Consider the following 21,450-nt stretch of genomic DNA (forward strand, 5'->3'; position numbering starts at 1 on the left):
TATTAAGTTAGCTGAAACGGAGGCACCCTATGAACTGAAACCTGGGACCTTACAGATGCTCCCAATCTTTTTAGGGAAAGAAAATGAAAACCCTTATTACCATGTTAGGGATTTTGAGGAAATTTGTAGTACTCTAAGAATTAGAGGCTTAGATGATGATGCTTTGAAACTTAGGTTATTCCCATTTTCCCTGAAGATAAGGCCAAGTCGTGGCTGTATAGTTTGGACTCCGAGTCAATTGAGACATATGAACAACTTACATCTGCCTTTTTCAATAAGTTTTTCCCTAGGCACAAAACATCGTCTATTAGGACGCAAATATGCACATTTTCACAACAAGAGGGAGAATCTTTATATAGGTATTTGGAAAGGTTCAATGATTTATTATCCCAGTGTCCTCATCATGGTTTAGAAAAGGTTAGGCTAGTTCAGATCCTTTATGAGGGTTTAGATTATTCCACAACGACCATGGTTGAGTCTCTATGCACTGGTGGATTTGAAAACCAAACTGTTGATGCGGCGATGGAATTTTTTAATGAAATCGCCAAAAAACCCAGCAATGGGAAAATAGTAGGGCACCCCAAAAACAATTCTTTTAAGTAGAGGAAACGTTAATAGGGTAGAAGGAGGCTATGAATCAGATGCCAAAATTGCTGCTATAGCAAAAAGGTTAGAAGCCTTAGAAGTGGGCCAGACTAGTGGTAGAGTGGAGCCTTTTTGGGAAGGCCAGAATATTGAAGAGCAGGCCAATGCTCTTTATAATAACACTAGATTTGATAACCGTCAAAAGATTGACCCATATTCAGAAACCTATAATCCTGGTTGGAGAAACCATCCGAACCTTTCGTGGTCTAAGGGCCAAAGTCAAGGTCAGTTTAGTAATTCTAATGCTCCCCCAGGTTTTGGCTATACTAAGAATCCTTCAGGACTAGCTCAGTTTCAGAATCAGTCAGATAAGAAAATCCTAAGTTTAGAGGAATCTCTCGCCTTGTTAACTCAGCAAACTGCAAAATTCAGTTATCCGTAGAACAGAGTCTACAAGCTAGTAACAGGATAGGACAAGAAAATAGTCAGGCTATTTCCGAGTTAAAAACCCAGGTTGGTCTGATAAGTGATTCTTTGAGAGAAAAAGGTAAGTTTCCTAGTCAAACACAACCCAACCCTAGAGGAGTTCATGAATTAGGTGCAAAACCATCGAATCAATTGAATGCTGTTAGAACCCTTAGAAGTGGTAGAGTTGTAGACAATAAGGTAACCATGCCCGATAGTGAACATACTGTAGTTCACCCCTCAGGATCTCACCTCTCAGGACCAGTAGCTGAAGAGACTGATAAAGTTTCTGATGATGTGAATTCGGTTCCTGAAAGGTCTGATTTTAGGCCTAGAGCCCCATTTCCTCAGCTATTAGTACCAACAAAGAAGGAATCGAACTTTAATGACATAGTGGAGGTTTTTAAGCAAGTTACCATAAACCTTCCCTTATTAGATGCAATTAGGCAAATTCCTGCTTATGCCAAGTTCCTTAAGGATATGTGTACGCGAAAGCGAAAACTTAGCGTCCATAAGAAAGCCTTTTTAGCTAGTCACGTAAGTTCAATCATTCAGAACACCACAACTCCAAAGTACAAAGACCCAGGTTCTCCTACCATTGCTTGCACAATAGGTAACTTCCGGGTAGAAAAAGCTTTACTTGACTTAGGAGCCAGTGTGAACTTACTGCCATTCCATGTATACTTACAGCTAGGACTTGGTGAAATGAAACCTACTCAGATGACACTGCAGTTAGCTGATAGGTCTGTTAAAATCCCTCGAGGTGTTATCGAGGATGTTCTTATTGAGGTCGACAAGTTTATTTATCCAGTGGATTTCGTGGTCCTAGATACCCAACCTGTCCCTGACCCAGAGAACCAGATACCTGTGATTTTAGGTCGCCCATTTTTAGCTACGTCTAATGCGATCATTAACTGTCGAAATGGTGTGATGAGTTTATATTTTGGTAATATGACTATGGAGATGAACATTTTTAATGTCAGTAAGCAGCCTCATGAGCTAGATGACAAACATGTTAAGGAGGTGAACATGATAGAATCCTTAGTTCAGGAGTCATTACCAAACATCTTGTCTGAAAACCCATTAGAAAGCTGTCTATCCCATTTTGGTTTAGATTTTGACGACGATAACACTATTGAACAGGTGAATGCTCTATTAGATTCTACCCATGTGTTAGACACTGATAGATAGAAAGCTAGGTTCGAACCGTTACCAGTTTCTGAGACTACCCTAATTCCTTCTTTAGAAGAGCCCCCAAAGTTGGTCCTTAAACCACTACCCGATACTCTAAAGTATGTGTTTTTAGGCCCATCTGAGACTTTACCTGTGATTGTAGCTTCCGATTTGGATAGTGATCAGGAAAGTAGGCTAGTAAATGTACTTCAAGACAATAAGGAAGCTTTAGGGTGGACTATACAGACATTAAGGGTATAAGTCCTACTGTGTGTATGCATCAGATTCATTTAGAGGAAGACTCCAAACCTTCTAGGGAGATGCAACGTCGACTGAACCCTAACATGAAAGAGGTAGTTCGAAAAGAGGTGCTTAAGTTGTTAGATGCGGGTATTATTTACCCAATTTCAGACAGTAAGTGGGTCAGCCCTGTTCAGGTTGTCCCCAAGAAATCAGGTATCACTGTAGTCCAGAATGATAATAATGAATTAATCCCAACCCGAGTGACCACGGATGGCGTGTGTGTATTGACTATAGGAAATTGAACAAGGTCACAAGGAAGGATCACTTTCCCCTTCCTTTTATCGACCAAATGCTAGAGCGATTAGCTGGACATAGTCACTATTGCTTCTTAGATGGCTACTCCGGTTATAATCAGATCGTTATTGCCCAGAAGACCAAGAGAAAACCACTTTTACCTGTCCCTTTGGTACCTTTGCGTATAGACGCATGCCTTTCGGGCTATGTAATGCCCCTGCAACTTTCAGCGTGTATGATGAGCATATTTTCTGATATGGTAGAACGGTTCTTAGAGGTCTTTATGGATGATTTTTCAGTGTTTGGTTCATCTTTCGATGAGTGCTTGCATCATTTGACATTAGTGTTGACTAGGTGTAAGGAAAAAAATTTAGTGCTTAATTGGGAAAAATGCCATTTCATGGTTAAATCAGGAATTGTGTTAGGGCACATCGTCTCTTCAAAGGGTATAGAGGTAGACAAAGCCAAAGTTGACCTTATTAAGACTTTACAGGTCCCAAAAACCGTAAAAGATATTAGGTCATTCCTAGGGCATGCAGGTTTTTACCGTCGATTCATTAAGGATTTTAGCTTGATTTCTAGACCTCTTTGCAATTTGCTTGCAAAAGATGTTAAGTTTGTCTTTGATGATGCTTGTTTAGAGGCTTTTGAGAAGCTTAAAACTTTACTCACTACTCCCGATAGTCCAGGCACCTAACTGGAACCTACCCTTTGAGATTATGTGTGATTCTTCAGATTATGCTATAGGCGTCGTTTTAGGACAACGAGAAAACAAATTACTTCATGTGATTTATTATGCTAGCAAAACTCTGAATGATGCCCAAATGAACTACACAACTACCGAGAAGGAACTTTTAGCCATCGTGTTTGCCTTGGATAAGTTTAGGTCCTACCTATTAGGTTCTAAGATCATAATCTATACAGATCATGCTTTGAAATACCTTTTATCTAAGAAGGATACCAAACCTAGATTGATTAGATGGATCCTATTGTTACAGGAATTTTCCCCAACATTAAGACAAAAAGGCCCAAAAAGAAGGTGCAGAAAATGTAGTAGCAGACCACTTGTCTAGGCTAGTTGTTAGTTCCCCTAGTGATTCCCTTCCTATAAGGGATAGCTTTCCTGATGAACAATTGTTCTCTGTTTCCCAATCACCTTGGTATGCAAATATAGTGAATTATCTTGTTACTGGTCGAACCCCTCAACATTGGGGTAAGCAAGATCGTTCTAGGTTTTTAGCCGAGGTTAAGCATTTCTTTTGGGACGATCCTTATCTGTTTAAGTATTGTCCGGACCAGATTATTAGGAGATGTGTATCTGAGAGTGACCAGTCTAGTATTATCTCCTTTTGTCATGAACATGCATGTGGGGGTCATTTTAGTGCTAAGAAGACTGCTGCTAAGATTTTGCAGTGTGGATTTTACTGGCCTTCGTTGTTTAAAGATTCCCATAGTCATTGTGTTTCTTGTGAGCGTTGCCAGAAGTTAGGAACCATTTCCCGTAGAAATATGATGCCTTTGAACCCTATTTTAGTGATTGAGGTCTTTGATGTGTGGGGCATTGATTTTATGGGTCCATTTCCTATTTCGTTTGGTTATCTTTACATACTTGTCGCTGTAGACTATGTGTCTAAGTGGGTTGAGGCGGTTCCGTGTAAACGAATGACCACAGGGTCGTAGTCCAGTTTTTGAAAGAGAATATACTTACACGTTTTGGTACGCCGCGAGCTATAATTAGTGATGGAGGTTCACACTTTTGTAATAGACCGTTTGCTCTTTTAATGAAACAATACGGTATTACCCATAAAGTAGCAACCCCATATCACCCTCAGACTAGTGGTCAGGTAGAGGTTTCCAATAGGGAAATTAAACGTATTCTAGAGAAAACAGTTAATCCAAATAGGAAAGACTGGTCGTCGAGGCTTACTGATGCCTTATGGGCTTACCGTACTGCGTTTAAGACACCCATTGGAATGTCACCTTATCGTTTAGTGTTTGGCAAGGCATGTCACCTGCCTGTTGAGTTAGAGCATCGAGCCTATTGGGCTATTAAGAACTTAAACTTTTCACTTGACAAGGCAGGAGCTCAAAGAAAGCTCCAGCTCAATGAGTTGGACGAGATTCGTAGAGATGCATACGATAGTGCTAAGGAGTATAAGAACAAAATGAAACTTGTGCATGATAGGAATATTTTACGAAAGTCATTTTCTCCAGGTCAAAAAGTTCTTCTGTATGACACTCGTTTGCATCTATTCCCCGGGAAGTTGCGCTCTCGGTGGACCGGTCCTTTTTGTGGTCCGTACTGTTTTTCCTCATGGCGCTGTTGAGATTGAGACACCAGATGGTAGTAGTTCTTCGAAGGTTAACGGTCAGCGATTGAAGCCCTTTTTAGAGCCTTTTCCTACAGGTGATGTTGAGGAGGTCCCTCTGGAGGACCCTGTTTACCTTGATTGACCATCGAGGCGATTTTGTATGTTGTATAATATTTTGTAGGTTTTTGGTTACACTTCACCCAGGTACTATCTTTCCGACTCTCTTTACTATTTCCTCATGTTACTTATATTTTTGGTACTGTTCTTTGATTAGAAACATTGAGGACAATGTTAGATTTAAGTTTGGGGGTGGGGTAGAACTTTTTGTTACCTTTTCGTTGCAAAAATAAACTCCAGAGCCTAGAAATTTATCCCTATTAAGGATGGCACTAACCAATCTAAGTGGATGGAAGCATTTTGGTTGTAGGAGTTGAGGAACCAATCTGACTAGATGGCAACATCTAAAGAGTCTATTCATAAAAGCACAGAGCTCAGGTGTTAGAAATAACATGATAGTTTCACCATATCTCGTTGAGTCCTTTTCACTTCTGTTTTTATTTGTTTTGTTTTTAAACTATGTTTCTCTAAGTGATTAGGTGGGGCTCACGATTCAAGTTGTTACCAATGCTAGGGTGAATTAGAGTGATTGAGATACAAAAAAGTAGAAAAAAAAAGAAAGAAAGAAATTGAGACCATACCAACTGGAATATATTCAATAAAGTCGACCACTAGAACCCTTGTATATGCCAGTTGTGTTGACCTAGAGTTAGGATTATCGACCACTGGTACCCTTGTATATGTCAGTGTGTTGATATTAGTCAGACTAGTATCTCAGTCCATTAGGATAGGTTCATTTTGGCGGAGGCCTTCAGACAGATATGAGAAACACCGTTCACCTAGTAAACATCAAAACCATCTATGTTTTTCTCTATACCCATCTTCTTGATCTATCCATGTGATTAATTTCGAATCCGGATATTGATGTCCATAGTGCAACTATCTGAGTAGAGCTCTGTCACTTATATATGAATTTTAGTATGCTTGAGTGCAACTCGTGTACAATAATTGGAATTTCGCATCAGGGTACTTCCTCCTGTAGTCAATAAGTATGCCAACCAAGGAGATTCTTTAGTGCCTTCCAAGGTTCTGTGTAGATAGCTAGGGTCTGGAGTATAAAGGTTTTGTGGTATACCTCTGGTAAGCCCTCCGGAGACAACACTCCGCCACTAGGGACACCTAGGGGTTTAAAGGATTATTGCATATGCTAAATGCAATCGACGATGCCTGCGATAATGAGTTAGGATTTTATTTCTATTTTATTTTTGCTCGAGGACTAGCAAATAATAGGTTTGGGGGTATTTGATAGACACATTTTTGTGTCCGATTTGTCTCGATTCTATATATTGTTAGGGCTCATTTTTGTACTTATTATGGTGTTTTATTTATTTGTAGGTATTTTTGGCCAATAAACATTTTTGGAAAAAATTGGCTTGAAAAGTTGTTGGAAAGCACCCGGAGGACATTTGTTATTCGGACTCTCACTTTGGATAAGGGGTAACCTAATTACTAAGGGGCATCCCATTTCCAAGCAGCTGCTAATCGCACCCCTACCCTGGATAAGGGGCAACCATCTTCAACATTTGAAATTCAAAAGGCGAGAAAGTAGATACAGTTCTGGCAGATTTAGGGTTCTTCATAGGATAGAATCCTTATGGGTCTAGGAATCTGATATGGGTGTTGAAACCGATTAGACTAGGCTCAATTGACGGATTTTTATCACAACAGAAAATATGGAAAGTCACGCGTGTGACCTGTTTTAGGGAATTTTAGAGAGATTAAGGTGCTGTAAACCTTCCCAAAGATTTATATCTATCTAAGGAAGAGTTTAGAATAAAAAGGAAAGCTCATAAACGCGTAGAAATTCTAAAACAAGAAATTACCGCAACTTTTCCGTGAAGAGAAGGAAAGAGATTTTGGAAGATTTGGGAGAGATTTAATCGGTATTTTTGATATAAATAGATTTTTTGGGCCATATAGAAAGGGTGTCGAGAGTTTGGGGACCTAAGAAGAGCCAGAGAAGAAGAAATCAGAGCTTTACCAAACTCTATTTCTGCTGCTGCTGCTGATGAAGAGGAAGAACGCGAAGAACATTGACGCACGGGAAACAGTCGCAGAACAATGTCGTTGTTTAACAGCTGAAGAACATTAAGCTGTGCAGCACATTCGTATTCTAGGGTCTTAAATTTATGATCCTATAACAGTTGATTAGTAACGTATATCTTCAGTATTGCAACACCAACTTTAACGGTGACTTCTGTAACATCTATACACCGTTGCAGATCTGCTGTTTTATATATTCTCTTCAATAAAACCACCTTTTGAGCCATGATTTATTATTTTGAACCTGTTTTTGATATGAGGAGCTAAACCCCATTGCTGAGGCGATAGAGGAAGCTATTTTTCCAACAAAAAGTGGTACAATCTATTTTATTTAATTTATTGCAATTATTATTATGACTATTTTCCTTGAACTATTATTGAATATGATTTTTATTTGAGTGATTGTGATCTATTTTGATGGAGTATGCTTAGTTTATAGACTCTTGATGCTTCATGCTTGGCATTTACAATTATTGCTTTTGAAAATCTACTTGTTGCAATAGTAAGAATCAAATTGAACAAGAAAATTGCATGAATACAAAGATTGGATTAAATCACCTTAAACTTGGAAAATAGTGGAATCTTAACCTCAGTGTTCTTTTAATATTGATACCAACTTTGTCAGTGATTGTTATAATTATTAGTGAGTTTTATATTTAGTTTTGAATTTAAGTCTAAAGTTATCCTTCACAAGTTCGAGAATCGAATCACTTTTTACCACTATCTACAAATCACATCAATTCTCAGCTGAATCTATGGATTAACAATAGATACTCAATTAATTTTATTGCTCTGTTTCATGACTGATTCTCAGCTGAATTTCATGGATTAGTAATAAATATTCATTATCGGGCATCTAGGCCACTACTGAGTAAGCCCCGAGAAAATGGTGCGAGTGTACTTAGCAAATAATGTACAAACGAGCACCCGAACGCACAATCGAGCATTCTAAAATATGGAAAAACGAGGAAACCCGTGCAAAATGGGGAGGAAAATAATGTCAATAAAATAATAAAGAGGCGCCTAAGGGGACCGAGCTCACCGGCCGACCAGTCATGCCGTCGTGGCCAGTCCCTCACCTCTTTAACTTATTTTACATTATTTTGTTATTTTTTCCCTCATCTCATGAAGACTCCTTCATTTGAGCAAAGTCCCTCGTTTGAGCAAAGCTCTTAGTTTCTACATATCATTAAACTCCATCGTTTGAGCGAAAACCCTAGTTTTTCAATATTTTCTCAAATATTGCTCAAACCATGAAAAAGCCAAAAAATTAAATGGTCACATGACCGACTAGGCTTATCACGTCAGAAATTAAAATATTATTATTTTAATATTATCAAGATATCGGTCGCACGAGCAAAAGTTCAACTTGCTAACTCGAGCAATTGGGCGCTAGTTGGTCGACCGTCATCCCATGTAGTCGGTCCCTCCATCACTCAGTGACTTATTTTTAGTAAATCATCAATTGATCAAAATTAGGGTTTCGAACATATGCTCTGCAAATCATAATTCTGAGCAAGGTCAGACACTAATAATTTTATGTTAATCTAGCAATCAACATCCAGATTAATTATATAATATTCGGTCCAGCTACCAATATTTTAATTAATATTTTATTTGGTCATCCTACCAATAATTCATCGAATGAGCAATATTTGCTCAGATGCTCGAATATTGATTCAACTATCAATATTCAATAATTCATCGAATGAGCAATATTTGCTCAGATGCTAGAATATTGATTCAATTATCAATATTCAGTAACTCATCGAATGAGCAATATTTGCTCAGATGCACTAAAATTAATTCAACTATCAGTATTTAGTAACTCATCGAATGAGCAATATTTGCTCAGATGCTCGAATATTGATTCAACTATCAATATCCAGTAATTCATCGAATGAGCAATATTTGCTCAGATGATCGAATATTGATTCAACTATCAATATTCAACAACTCATCATATAAGCAATATTTGCTCAGACTCTCAATATTCATTACGTAGATTCAATTATCAACGTCATTCGAGAACTATACTCCCCAGCAGACATGTTCAATCCATGAATCCTAGAGCATTCGGAAATTATGCTCGACTGAACAATACTTAGATTCATCCTCTAATCAAGTCAACGACTGACTAATCAAATACACGCCTTCCTTGCAGACTCCACGATCGTGAGACATCAATCACGTCACATGGGGGAATATTAATTAGGGTTTTGGTCTGGAAGCCTACGACACGTGTGTCCATCCACGATGTGAAATGTGAGTAAGTCGTGCAATCAGTTACGGGAGTTATCAAAGTAGTGGGTGGAAAATCAACCAACCCTCTCATGTACGAGGAACCGGTGCAACCACGATTTCCCACTTTCCCACTCTTCCACTCGAACAACCGTCACACTTACTGGAGATCCATGTGTCTACTATTCTGGCAATATAAATAAGTTTTTGAATCCACGATTGAAAGAGGATACACAACGTTCGTCTAAACAGAAGAATTCTGATCCGAGCAATCACTCTCAAGAATTCAATCAATCAACCAGAACTTATTCTAACTCAACAGTTCAGAGAAAACTTGTAGAAACCTTAAACACATTCATAATCCTTGATCATCATTGATCTCGCACACTTCTCAGCTTCCCTCCTACATATCAACCATCTTCCCTCTTTGCGTCCGAATTGACTCTGGAACGTCCATTGTCTTGGTTTAGTCCGGATTCCTACAGATTGATTTCTCGAACTCAAAGCACTCCCGTGAAGTGCATCTATTTGAGGATAGGTAGTTTGCTCGGTTAGGAGCCTCCATCCACACGGTCGTCTCTCTATTCCGTAAAAAACCAGCAAATCGTTTTTCCCCATCAACACTACTTTTTATTCTGCCTATCGGAGATTAAATCTCGAGAAAATCTTAGAAGTACTCAATACAATAGAATAAAGCAAGATCAGAACACGCAACTACAGAGAAAATAGTTGGGTCTGGCTTCACAATCCCAATGAAGTCTTCAAGTCATTAACCTACAAGGTTTTGGAAAAAAACCTAAGGTTAAAGGAGTATCGACTCTAGTCGTAACTACAATCACACATGAGATGTGGGGATTAGGTTTCCCAGTTGCTAGAATTCTCCCTTATATAGTCTTCAAATCAGGGTTTGCAGTCAATGCTACCTTGGTAACAAAGCATTCAATATTCACTGTTAGATGAAAACCTGATTAGAATCAAGCTAATATCTATTAACCGTTAGATCAAACTTATCTTGTTATACACAAATAAAAAGTGACTTCATTTGGATGTGAGTAACTGTACCTAAACATGTACACCTTGTTGGCTCAACAAACCGAAGTTAGCCATCTGAACACTTTCAAATCAACCTTATTCATCTTAACCATAACTAGTTCAAATGACTCAAATGAAACTAGTTCTAGAGTTGTTTAATTGGTTATATTCTCATAGAAGTATACAAGACACAATTGAAGCAAAATCTATTTTGATTCACTCGAATCAATTCATGAACATTATATCCACGGTTTGCATAAGATTGCATTCCGTAATATATAAATGTATTAGTTCATGAACAAACCGATTTTAGAACATAACCTACTCAAGTATGCGAATGGTACACATACCTAAGTGGCCGGACTTAGTTTGGGTTCGCCAGTATGAGAACGGGTACGCATACCTCCAAACTCGGTTGAATTTCTGGACATGAACTTTACGCCAGTACGCATACGGGTATGCATACTAAGTTCCCGGACTTTCATTAAACCAAACAGTATGCATACGGGTATGCATACAATGGTTCCCGGACTTGGAATAACATGTAAGAGTTCGCATACAAGTACGCATACTGTGTTATATCCAATCATGGTTAATTGTTCTAAACTCCCATTTCAATCATTGAAACATTCTTAGAAGACGACAATAGATGTCTCACACAAACTATTAGCTTCAAAGCATTTTTCAAGTGATCGAATGATCAATACGAAAAATTCCGAGTCTATATCAAATGAATGTCTCACACATTATGTAAGATATTACCAGGAGATTTTTACATGATCATCTTTTGACTTTCGTCAAGAATATAAGATGAACTTGATTAAAGCGAAAGCTTACCAACACATATTTTGAGAAATTTGTAAGAGAACTCGAAATATCAAATGTGTATAATTGAAGTCTATATAGCTATAAGAATTTTGTCTCAAATAAGAGACATAGTAGATATACTTTTGAGTGATAGATGAGTTCTAGTTTTTACATACCTTTTGCTGATGAAGTTTCACAATCTCCCCTTAGTAGTTATTCGTATTCAATCGATGAACGCCGTGAAGTCTAATGCTCAACTAAACTTACTATCCTAATCCGAGACTTATCTATAAGTAGACTAGAAATCAAGACTTATAGTTTTGGCAACTAAACTTTAGAACAAGCTTGAGATAAAAACGATTGCGAGTTCGACCGAGCAGTGCTCTAACAGTTCGTAACTAGCAAGAAGAGATAAAAATATTTGGATACAAATTTACTTGTAAATTTTTTAATTTGTTAATGTCCAAGAAAACCCTTCAATTTGAAATTATTCTTAATTGATATATGTTTGTGGGGAGTATGCCTATGGTATTATAGGAAATGACTGTACATTTCCTTGATGAAGACGTTTACTTTACTTGGTGAAATCGTCTAAATAAAAAAAATGGTATGTTGTCTCTAGTCTCCATAACTCTTTTGTGTAGTTCTTCACGATCCCTTTTTTTCTCTTTTGCCAATTTTGTTAACAAAAGGGGGGAGAATCGTTTAGGAATATTATACTATAACATATAGGTTTTTGGAGCATTATGTAAAGGGGAGTGTTATAAAGTACGGGTTTTACTTATTATACAAATGAGGTAAGTAATGAATAAGGGGGAGAACATATCACCGAAGTATTTCTTCAAAGTTTTGGTATAATTGGACTTTAAGAAAGGTAACAATACAATGTACCGATATAACAACCATTGAGTTGAGTGACTTTGTCATTCTAGAAAAGATCTAGCTGAGTCTTCTCATAAGTTATTATCCCTACGGATATTCGACAATAAAGGTTCTAAAACAATCATATGCAGAACCATAGAAGAACTTGAAGAATGAAGAATTCAAAACGATGTCGAGTAAGCAAAGAAATCAAACATGATTGATTTTGAGCTGAAAGGTTTATTTATTTTGAATCCATACGTATAGATAGTTTTCTTATTAAAATTAACAAACGCAAGTGTTGCTATCTCAAGCTTGTTGTCAATGTTAGATGCACAAAACTTTATCTCGATTTCTAATCTACGAGTGTCAAGTCTCAAACTAGGATTAGAGTATGGTAGTTGAATATCAGAAATCACTGAATAACCCTCGAAGATTTAAGACTCAAGACCAAACAAAGACATTTGAATAACTTCATTGACAAAGAGGTATGGGAAGACTGACCATCTTATTTACTCACATCATTTACCATTTTATTTTATCAGATAATGTCGTATGATTTTAATAGATTTTATATTGCAAAATAATAAGTTTTGAGTCAAGCTTATCTTGATAAATCTCTCAAAATATCATTCAAGCAATGAAATTCACAGATCCTTGACAATCTTGGTTAAGAATAATTTATTATCATGAAATTTTATTACCAAAATAAACCAAAGTTACTAGCCAAGACAAACCAAGGCTTAGTTTTTAACACAAAAAGGAAAACAGGGATACATAAACAATTACAATTTTTTCAGCAAAATCTAAAATAAGTGGTATGTTCATTTTCCATTCTTTCCACATAACTTGGTTTGCTCTCATATCTTAATATTTCTCCTCTTCTTAATGTAGCACCTTTCTTTGAAATTTTGTTAGCTGAACCATTTACTTCTCTGTAAGAGTATTTAAACCCAATACATCTCATATGAGAAACAACTTTTTTCCATCTATTCAGCACCATCCAAGGAATTTTATTGTTTGTAAAGGCTTGCAGAACAGCTTGAGAATCTAGGCTGAAAATCACATTCAGAAAGGAGTTAGAGACTGCCCATTCACCTGCTATTACTAAGGCCATCATCATCTCTGCCACAAAGTTTGTTGCAATCCACAGTCCACCAGCCATTTCACCCACACATTCACTACTACTATTTCTGCCAATGAAACTAAAACCTGCCATTCCAGGATTACCTCTTGCAGCTCCATCACAACAAATGAGAATTTGATTGTTTACTGGCAATTTAAATTGAATCTCTTTCACTCATATGATTTTACATCCTATCCCTTTCAGTCCAAAAAATAATATGATATCCAAATCATAACTGAAGTTAATCATCTTCCCCTTAATTCTGCTATTACATATTTTTTGTAAACCACAGAATTTTCTATCTAATACTTTCTATTCTTGGGGTCTCATTATCATATATCTTACTATTTCTAGTAAGCCAAAGTTCAACCATCAGAGTGTATGCAGTAATATACCAAATCTCCTTCACCACAGGACTTTTAGATTTTACCCAGCTAAGAACTTCATCAAAATTAGAAGGTTTAAGAGAGTGAAAAATACCTCCTAGCCAATGCCAAAGTTTCTTACTGAAAGAACACTCCCAAAGAATATGTTGCAGAGTATCTTGCTCATTTTCATACAAGTAACGTTTTGAAATTGTAGAAAAACCTTTTTTCCTCACACTATCTTTTGTTGCAACTGCACCTCTCACCAGCTTCCGCATATTACAGGCCAAATTAGGATGTATTCATCTTCTCCAAATCTTCTTTTCCCATGCACAAACAGGGAATTTTTTTCTTAGATCCTGAACTGCATTTGCGACTGAGAAATCTCCAATCAGATTTGTTTCCCAAATCCTCTTATCAGCACCATTCCCAATACAAGGTAGTTCATTTTCATCGAAGTAATTTCTCATATACACTGGAGTTCTCCATTCACCATTTTCAATTAAATCACTTACCTTGATATCCTTATGCTGAAGAATAAAATTGTCTTGTGGATGTAACTCACATAATGCCTGAGCCTTTATCCACTTATCTCTCTACACATAAATACTTTGGCCATCACCCACTATCCATCTGGTTTTATCTTCAAATTCATTAATCACCCATTTCAAACCAGGCCAAATAGAAGATTTTTTGTAAGTAGTAGTCCACTCACCCTTCTTATTTTTATACTTTTCTTTCATGAACCTGGTACATTCTTCATCCTCTGTTTCAATCCTCCGTAACAATTTCAACAATAGAGCTTTATTAACAACTTCCATTATTCTAATTCCAAGACCACCTTCTTCCATTAGAGCACAAACTTCATCCCATTTTACTGTAATAAGCTTCTTAACTGCTGGATCCCTGACCAAAGAAAGTTTCTGATTATCTTTTCACATTCCTTTAAAACTTCACTAGGCCATCTGTAAACAAACATATTGTAGATTGGGATACTACAAAGCACACTTTTCACAAGGATTAATCTTTCAGAGAAGGCAAGAATTTTACCCATCCATCATGCTAACAATTTTTGTAGCATTTCAACTATGCACCAAACTTGAGCTTTCTTTATTTTTCCTGGTTTTAAAATCACTCCCAAGTATTTGTCTTGAAAATCAGATAACTCCATTTGTAAGAAATTTGCAATCTCTCTTCTTCTTCTATCAGTTACCCCCCCAACAAAACATTTGCTCTTATTCTTATTCACCACTTGACCTGAGGCTTGTTAATACTTCAATAATAATTGCATCAGTTGTTCTAAAGAATTCTTGTGTCCATTGAAGAAGACAAAAATGTCATCAACAAATAGTAAATGAGATGGTTGACACCTATTTCTATTTACCATTGATTTAATAGCACCTTCATGTACCATTTTGGTAATATTCCTACTTAGCACCTCGTTAGCAATAACAAACAAGATTGGAGATAAAGGGTCTCCTTGTCTGAGACCCCTACCAACTTCAAAGAAACCACAAGGCCCTCCATTCACCAACACAGAGATTCTAGAAGAAAGAAGATTTTTATGTAACCATTGAATACTAACTTCAGAGAAACCAAAATGCCTCATTGTTTCAAACAGAAAATCCCAACTTAAAGAATCGTATGCTTGAGTTATATCTAACTTCAAACCCACATTTCCTCCTCTTCTTTTAATCTCCAATTCATTAATTAGTCAGAAGCCAGCACAATCTTCTCATGTAGAAATTACCCAACCAACGATATTCATTATCTATGGAGATTGGGAATGTTTCAAATTGTTTAAAAATATTTTTCGGAACTACTGAAATTCTGGACAAAGGGTAGGTACACATACCCAGTACGCATACCCTAGTGATCTGAGTTCCGAAATATTGTAGGTATGCATACCGAGTACACATGAGTTCGTGAATGGATAAAGGTACACATGCCCTAACATCCTAATTTCATGGACCGGTCTATAGGTATGTGTACCCCTACAGTATCGACCTATACAGATGCTTATAAACTATTTTTCAAATATGTTTGGCATTGCTACAACTCTCATAAACACTTTAAAGATAACTTTGTCCACTAAATCACTATGTGTTTGTGAATTATGGTTTAAATATTGAGTGTTAATGAACATGATTTATGCTTTTAAGTTTATAAGGCATATTTTCCACGAACTATCATTATATATAGTTCCAGTACCCTGGATCATAGCGTATACTCTTCTGTATAATTCTAAGGCGAACTTCTCACATGCTTACATGAATTCCTAACAAAAAGTTCATCTAAACATAGAAAGTGTTTTCTTTTATCTCAAGTTATCTTATCTTGAATTCAAGGCTACCGAGTGGCGTGAAAATCTATAAATAGAGTGACTCATGCAACATGACTTCTCAATCCATGACACTTATGTGTCTTAGTAGCTTTCTAGAGTCGTCCTCTTTTAATCTAGGTTTCTTCCTAGAAACATGCTTGGATTTACGACTTAAATACTTCACTTAGGGATTCATGAAGCTAGGTCCGACTACTATATTTTACCTCATACTTTGTGTATCCTGATCTAGTTCTTATTGATCGTTGAGGTTCTCGTCTATATCTCCGATCCGGAACGAGATAAACAAAAATTGCAAATTCTATTCATCTCATACTTTGTGATTCCTCATGATAGATATATAAAAATATTCTTTATTGATTTGCTTAGATTTTTCTTGAGAGATGGTTAGTAATACAGGCTTCTCAGCCAACTGAGTGTAAGTGTTCCGGATTCGTGAGGTTTGCTAGACTTTGTCTATCGTAAACAGATTTCTAAACATATATCAAAAGGAAAATAAAAAAGGCTTATCTGTTAGAGGCATATTAATATCTAAAGTCTTAAATTAGGTTGAATCAACTCTTAAGTTGTAAAGGACGTCAACTAAGGGAATCAATTGCGTGGAGCCTTGTGAGGTTCAAGAGATGTAAGGAGCACTAATGCAAATGAATTTCTTAGAGGTTTAATCTGGTGTAAGTATAACAGTAAGCCAGTGTCTATAACGTCTTAGTATATTTCGGTGTTCAAAGTTGGACGCGGTCCCGAGGTTTTTCTGCAGGTACAATTTTCCTTTTAAACAAAACTTCTGTTGTCTTGTGTTTTTCTTTTTTCGCGTTTTATTGTTTTATCTTTATAATAAGAATAACACAAGTAGTACATAATAAACATTGGTAGTTTAAGTATTTATTTATTGTGATCAATAATTATATTTGGTCTTATTGAATTTGTATCTTGAAAGATAGATTACAAGTTTCATACTTGTCAGAACTCGGAACCTCTTGATTTGGATAAGACTAGATTTGTCTTGGATAGTAATTTTTAAGATCATCCAAGAACTCTTCTACATAATCAGGTTCACAGACTTATCAGTCTATACATATTGATTGTGGAAGATATAAGAAAAAAACTCTATATACGTGTTGTTCAAGGCTTTAATTTAGATTTACTTGCAATTGTCTTAGGTTTTGTGATTTGTCCATACAGGTTGCCGAACGAAAAAGTTGGTGGTGTAATTTGTAACCTCTCTTTTTCAACAAGCCTATATCCAGTTTTCTTACTTAGCATCGGTATTGAGATGAAAGCTTGCACTGATCTTGTTCGTCCCAAGGGTGCATTAGTCAGCCTCATGCTGTTATTTTCTAGCACCATCCTTGTGACAAAAATGTCTTATGAAAGATCCCCTAACATTCCTACCGATTTAGATTCCTTTCATGGCCATGCCCAATCCACAATTACCCAGGTCGAATGGTTTGATATGAAGTATGAGCATCCAAGGAAACAGACTACAACTTACATTGTCAAATATGGTAACAATCATCTCTTTCATCGCATTCCGGACCATTTGAAAAAATATTACGTTCCATTTACATCAAATACTTATACTTAGTGGGTCAGACTCCCTGCAGTGGATGACGTTCACTTAAAAACTGACAACCATATGTTCAACAACTACTGGATCAATTTGAGATTAATATCTAACGACTATGACTATTTTAATCATCCGTAATAACCATAACTCGAGAGTATCCATAATCTTAATCTCTTATTAACCTTAATTGCCTTTCTTACTTACGATATTAGTTACGCGTATAATGCTGGAGTTAGTTAATTTTTTATAATTTATTGTACTCTACTTAATTTTTAATAAGTTTTTAGATAAAAATAATGATAAAGAACCTTCAGCATATTTATTTGAATAATTAATCGCATTTCTTATGTGTTGAAATTCTCCTATTTAAATGCAATAGATGCATTATTGTACTTATTGGACGTAATATTTCATCCTCAAGGAACTTGTTATATAGATATATCTCAACGTACGTGAACGAAGTGTCATTGGAATAATATAAGGATTACACTCACATACCTAAAAGAAATCATTTCCATGGGCTTGTTTATCACTACAAAAATATATAACGGACTGTTGATGGAAATGTTATCCAACCTATTGTTGATCATGAAGGAATAATATCTTCTCCCAAGGAAGTAATCAAGAGGTATATGGTAGTTTTATATAATAAGTCACTACCTATATTCATTTTCAAAAATTACATAGATAGAGGAACTTTACGGAAACTCCCTTCAACCGGATAAGGGGGACGCCGACATCAGAGTAAGTGCCTATTTTATGATGTTAACATACTATACTTCGAAATGTGAATATGTGTTGTATTCTTTTTCCCTTCAATAAATATTATTTTCTTCCACATGTTTTTTGTTACTCGTCAAGGTTTTTAGTACGTGAGACAAAAATTACTATACTGGGTATATGTTGAATGCTGAAGACTTGACATTGTGTTGATAATAATGAATGATATCAGAATCAAAGAAACGAAACCTTATCTAGGAAACAAATTCTAGAATCAACACAAGGAAGCAAGGATTGTATCGTCATAGTGTCACACACAAGTCAAATAGTAGTTACCAAAGTACTACTATTGTGTATTAATATCTGGTTTTTGCATCGATCACCCATGAAACATAGAAGGGATATTATGTATCGTTATTCAGCAACAAGCGTACTTCTGGACTTACCGTGTTGCACTCTTTTTCCTTCGTCAAGTTTTTTGTTCCACTGGGTTTTTCATTCTTTAAGTTTTAACAAGGCAACATATGCGAGTCCAACTCCGCGCTAAGTTTTCTTAGTATTGTACTCTTTTACCTTAGTTCAAGTTTTGTCCTTTTGGGTTTTCTGATGAGTTTTAGTGAGGCGGTTGAATTAGACACATTGGTCATTAAGGAAAGTAATATATATAATGAACCGCATGTAAAATCTTACATTTGAAGTACATCATGTGAAATACTACATGTGAAAATTTATACGAAGGTTTTTCCTTATTCCCAGTGATCAACTTTAATTGAGCAACTTTACTGGGACTTATTGCATTGTACTCTTTTCCCCTTGTAAAGGTTTTATACCACTAGGTTTTTTATGTCAAGGTTTTGACGAGGAAACTTAAGCATGTCCAAATATGTTCTATGTTTTCTTAAAATTGTACTCTTTTTCCATAGAGCATCTCCAACGGATCCTCGAGTATTTTCTTATGTGGATTCGCGGGAGAACATCCTTTTAAGAGATTAAACCAAAATCTCCCTAATTTTAGGAATTTGAATGAAACCATCTCCAATGGGGTTCTTTTCCATTGAAAATTTTGGACACATATACGAATCTTATTGGTTGGCCAGTTTTATTTTCTATTTGTTAAGATTTTTTCACCGAAAATAACTGATCTTTACACTTTTTAAAAACACAAAAATATTATTCACACCCTCTAAATGATGTCTTAATAATCGTATTCCAACTCATCTTCACATTCTATCTTTACATCTCCATTGGAGAGGAGTTTTAGATAAAAATTGGATATATCCTAGGTGGTCATATATTTAGGAATGTAACATTCTCCCATTAGAGATGCTTTTAGTTTATGTATTTGTCCCTCCAGATTTTTCTGGGAAGTTTTTAAAGAGTCAACAGGCTTAGACAGATAAGTTATCGAAGAGAGCACTACACATGAAGCACTATGTATGAATTCATGAAGCAGTAATTTGAAGCACTACATTAAATTAATTAATGTTAAACTGCACAAGCAGAAGCGCTGTGAATAATTACAGCGGTATGGAGTCATCCAAGGGGCCGGGAGTATTGAAGTAATAATGATAGTGGATTTCCAACATATTTATTCCATCGTTACAACCATTACACCCTCTTTAACCTTTACACTTATGGATACCTAGTGTATGGTGTTTATTATATGCATATACTAATTATCTCTAATAACTTTTCGTCAACTCCACTCCACTCTATATTATACGTACATAAATAGAGATCTCACACAATGTACTCCATAACACATATATATATATATATATGAATAAGATCATCCATCTACTTTTCTCTATGTTAATTTATTATAATATCTTTTTGATTCATTCAACGATTTGAAATATATATAACTGAGTAGAGTAGAACGTAATAAGTTTAATTTGTCACTCCAATTACTATTATGCCCTCACTGATTTACGAAAAGTGTTTCTATTTAATTTGGTACATGAAAAAAGTAGGCATAAAAATTTATAGCTACAAAGGTAATAATTGGTTTTGTTAATAGAAATTAATTATGGCCAGTGCATATGTGATAGACCGGAAAATTATGCTTAGCGCGCCAGAGTGCGCAGACCATAACTTCTCGATGCGCCGCTTTGATGCTAGAGTCCGGTCCTAAAAACTAGGCAAATGCACGTCTATTTTCCCTTTCAAGCATGCTTGGTAAGCATTATGCCTTGAACTTAGCTTCCACACTGTTCCAACTTACCCTTGCGAAGAGTATAAATTCTTGAGGGTTAGGGCCGATGCATCTTCCATGCTTCATTATCTTTCGAACTCTGTTCAGTCATAAGGTATGCCTTGGACTTGCGCATAGGCCATTGGAGCCTATTTCCACCCCTTTACGTAGCTTCGGCATTGCTGAAAGCATGTAGTGATATTGTTTATTGCTCATTCCAAGGATACACCAATCAAGCTCATGCCGTAAATTTCTTAGGATTATGCAAGCTTCGCTAACTTGCATAATGATGTAGATTACTTTCCTAGCCATGCCCAATGAGCCACTGGTGCAATGTCAACGTCGAACGCCTTGATAGAAAGTATGAGCATCCAAGGAATGAAATAAAACTTGCATCATCAAGTTTGGCGACAAACATCTCTTGCATCGCAATATCGAGCCAGGTGATATGAGAGGCCAATATGCCGCAATCATCTCACAATTATATGATATGAGCGACAATGTGCTGGACCGGCAATGCTACAACTCATTGCAGATGCCTACGTACGTACCCTTACCTACTATAAAGGGATCAAGCACTGAGCATAGTTTATCCACGCAGGGACAATAACTTAGGCCAACTTGTGTTGCTAGTCATGGCCAAGCAATAATGGCCTGGCCCCTATGAGCCGTTTCGTAAAAAATGCACAAAGGTTACGCATAACTTAGTTTGCGACATGGAATAATGATACCTTCGTGTCATATACGTCATTGGCAAAGTTACATAGCTATAAATGATGCCTAAGCATCATTATACTCTTTCATCTAAGCTATGAAGCTTACTTCGTGCATAGTCCGCATATGCATCTTCAACAAAGTACCTCTCCCTTTATATGTCTTAAGGATAATTTTATAACTTAAACCAGGGGACCAGTTTTACATTCACTAAGTCACATTTTTTAGGTGCTTGTTCAGTATTCATGGC

At 36.4% G+C, this 21,450-nt stretch overlaps 1 pseudogene; it reads right to left on the bottom strand.

Moving 5' to 3' along the window:
• Nucleotides 1-310: 310 nt before the first annotated feature.
• On the bottom strand, nucleotides 311-410 carry LOC113325549 (annotated as a pseudogene).
• Between the last annotated feature and the right edge of the window lie 21,040 nt (nucleotides 411-21,450).

The sequence above is a fragment of the Papaver somniferum genome, chromosome 11, assembly GCF_003573695.1.
Source record: "Papaver somniferum cultivar HN1 chromosome 11, ASM357369v1, whole genome shotgun sequence".
NCBI classification, from domain to species: domain Eukaryota; kingdom Viridiplantae; phylum Streptophyta; class Magnoliopsida; order Ranunculales; family Papaveraceae; genus Papaver; species Papaver somniferum.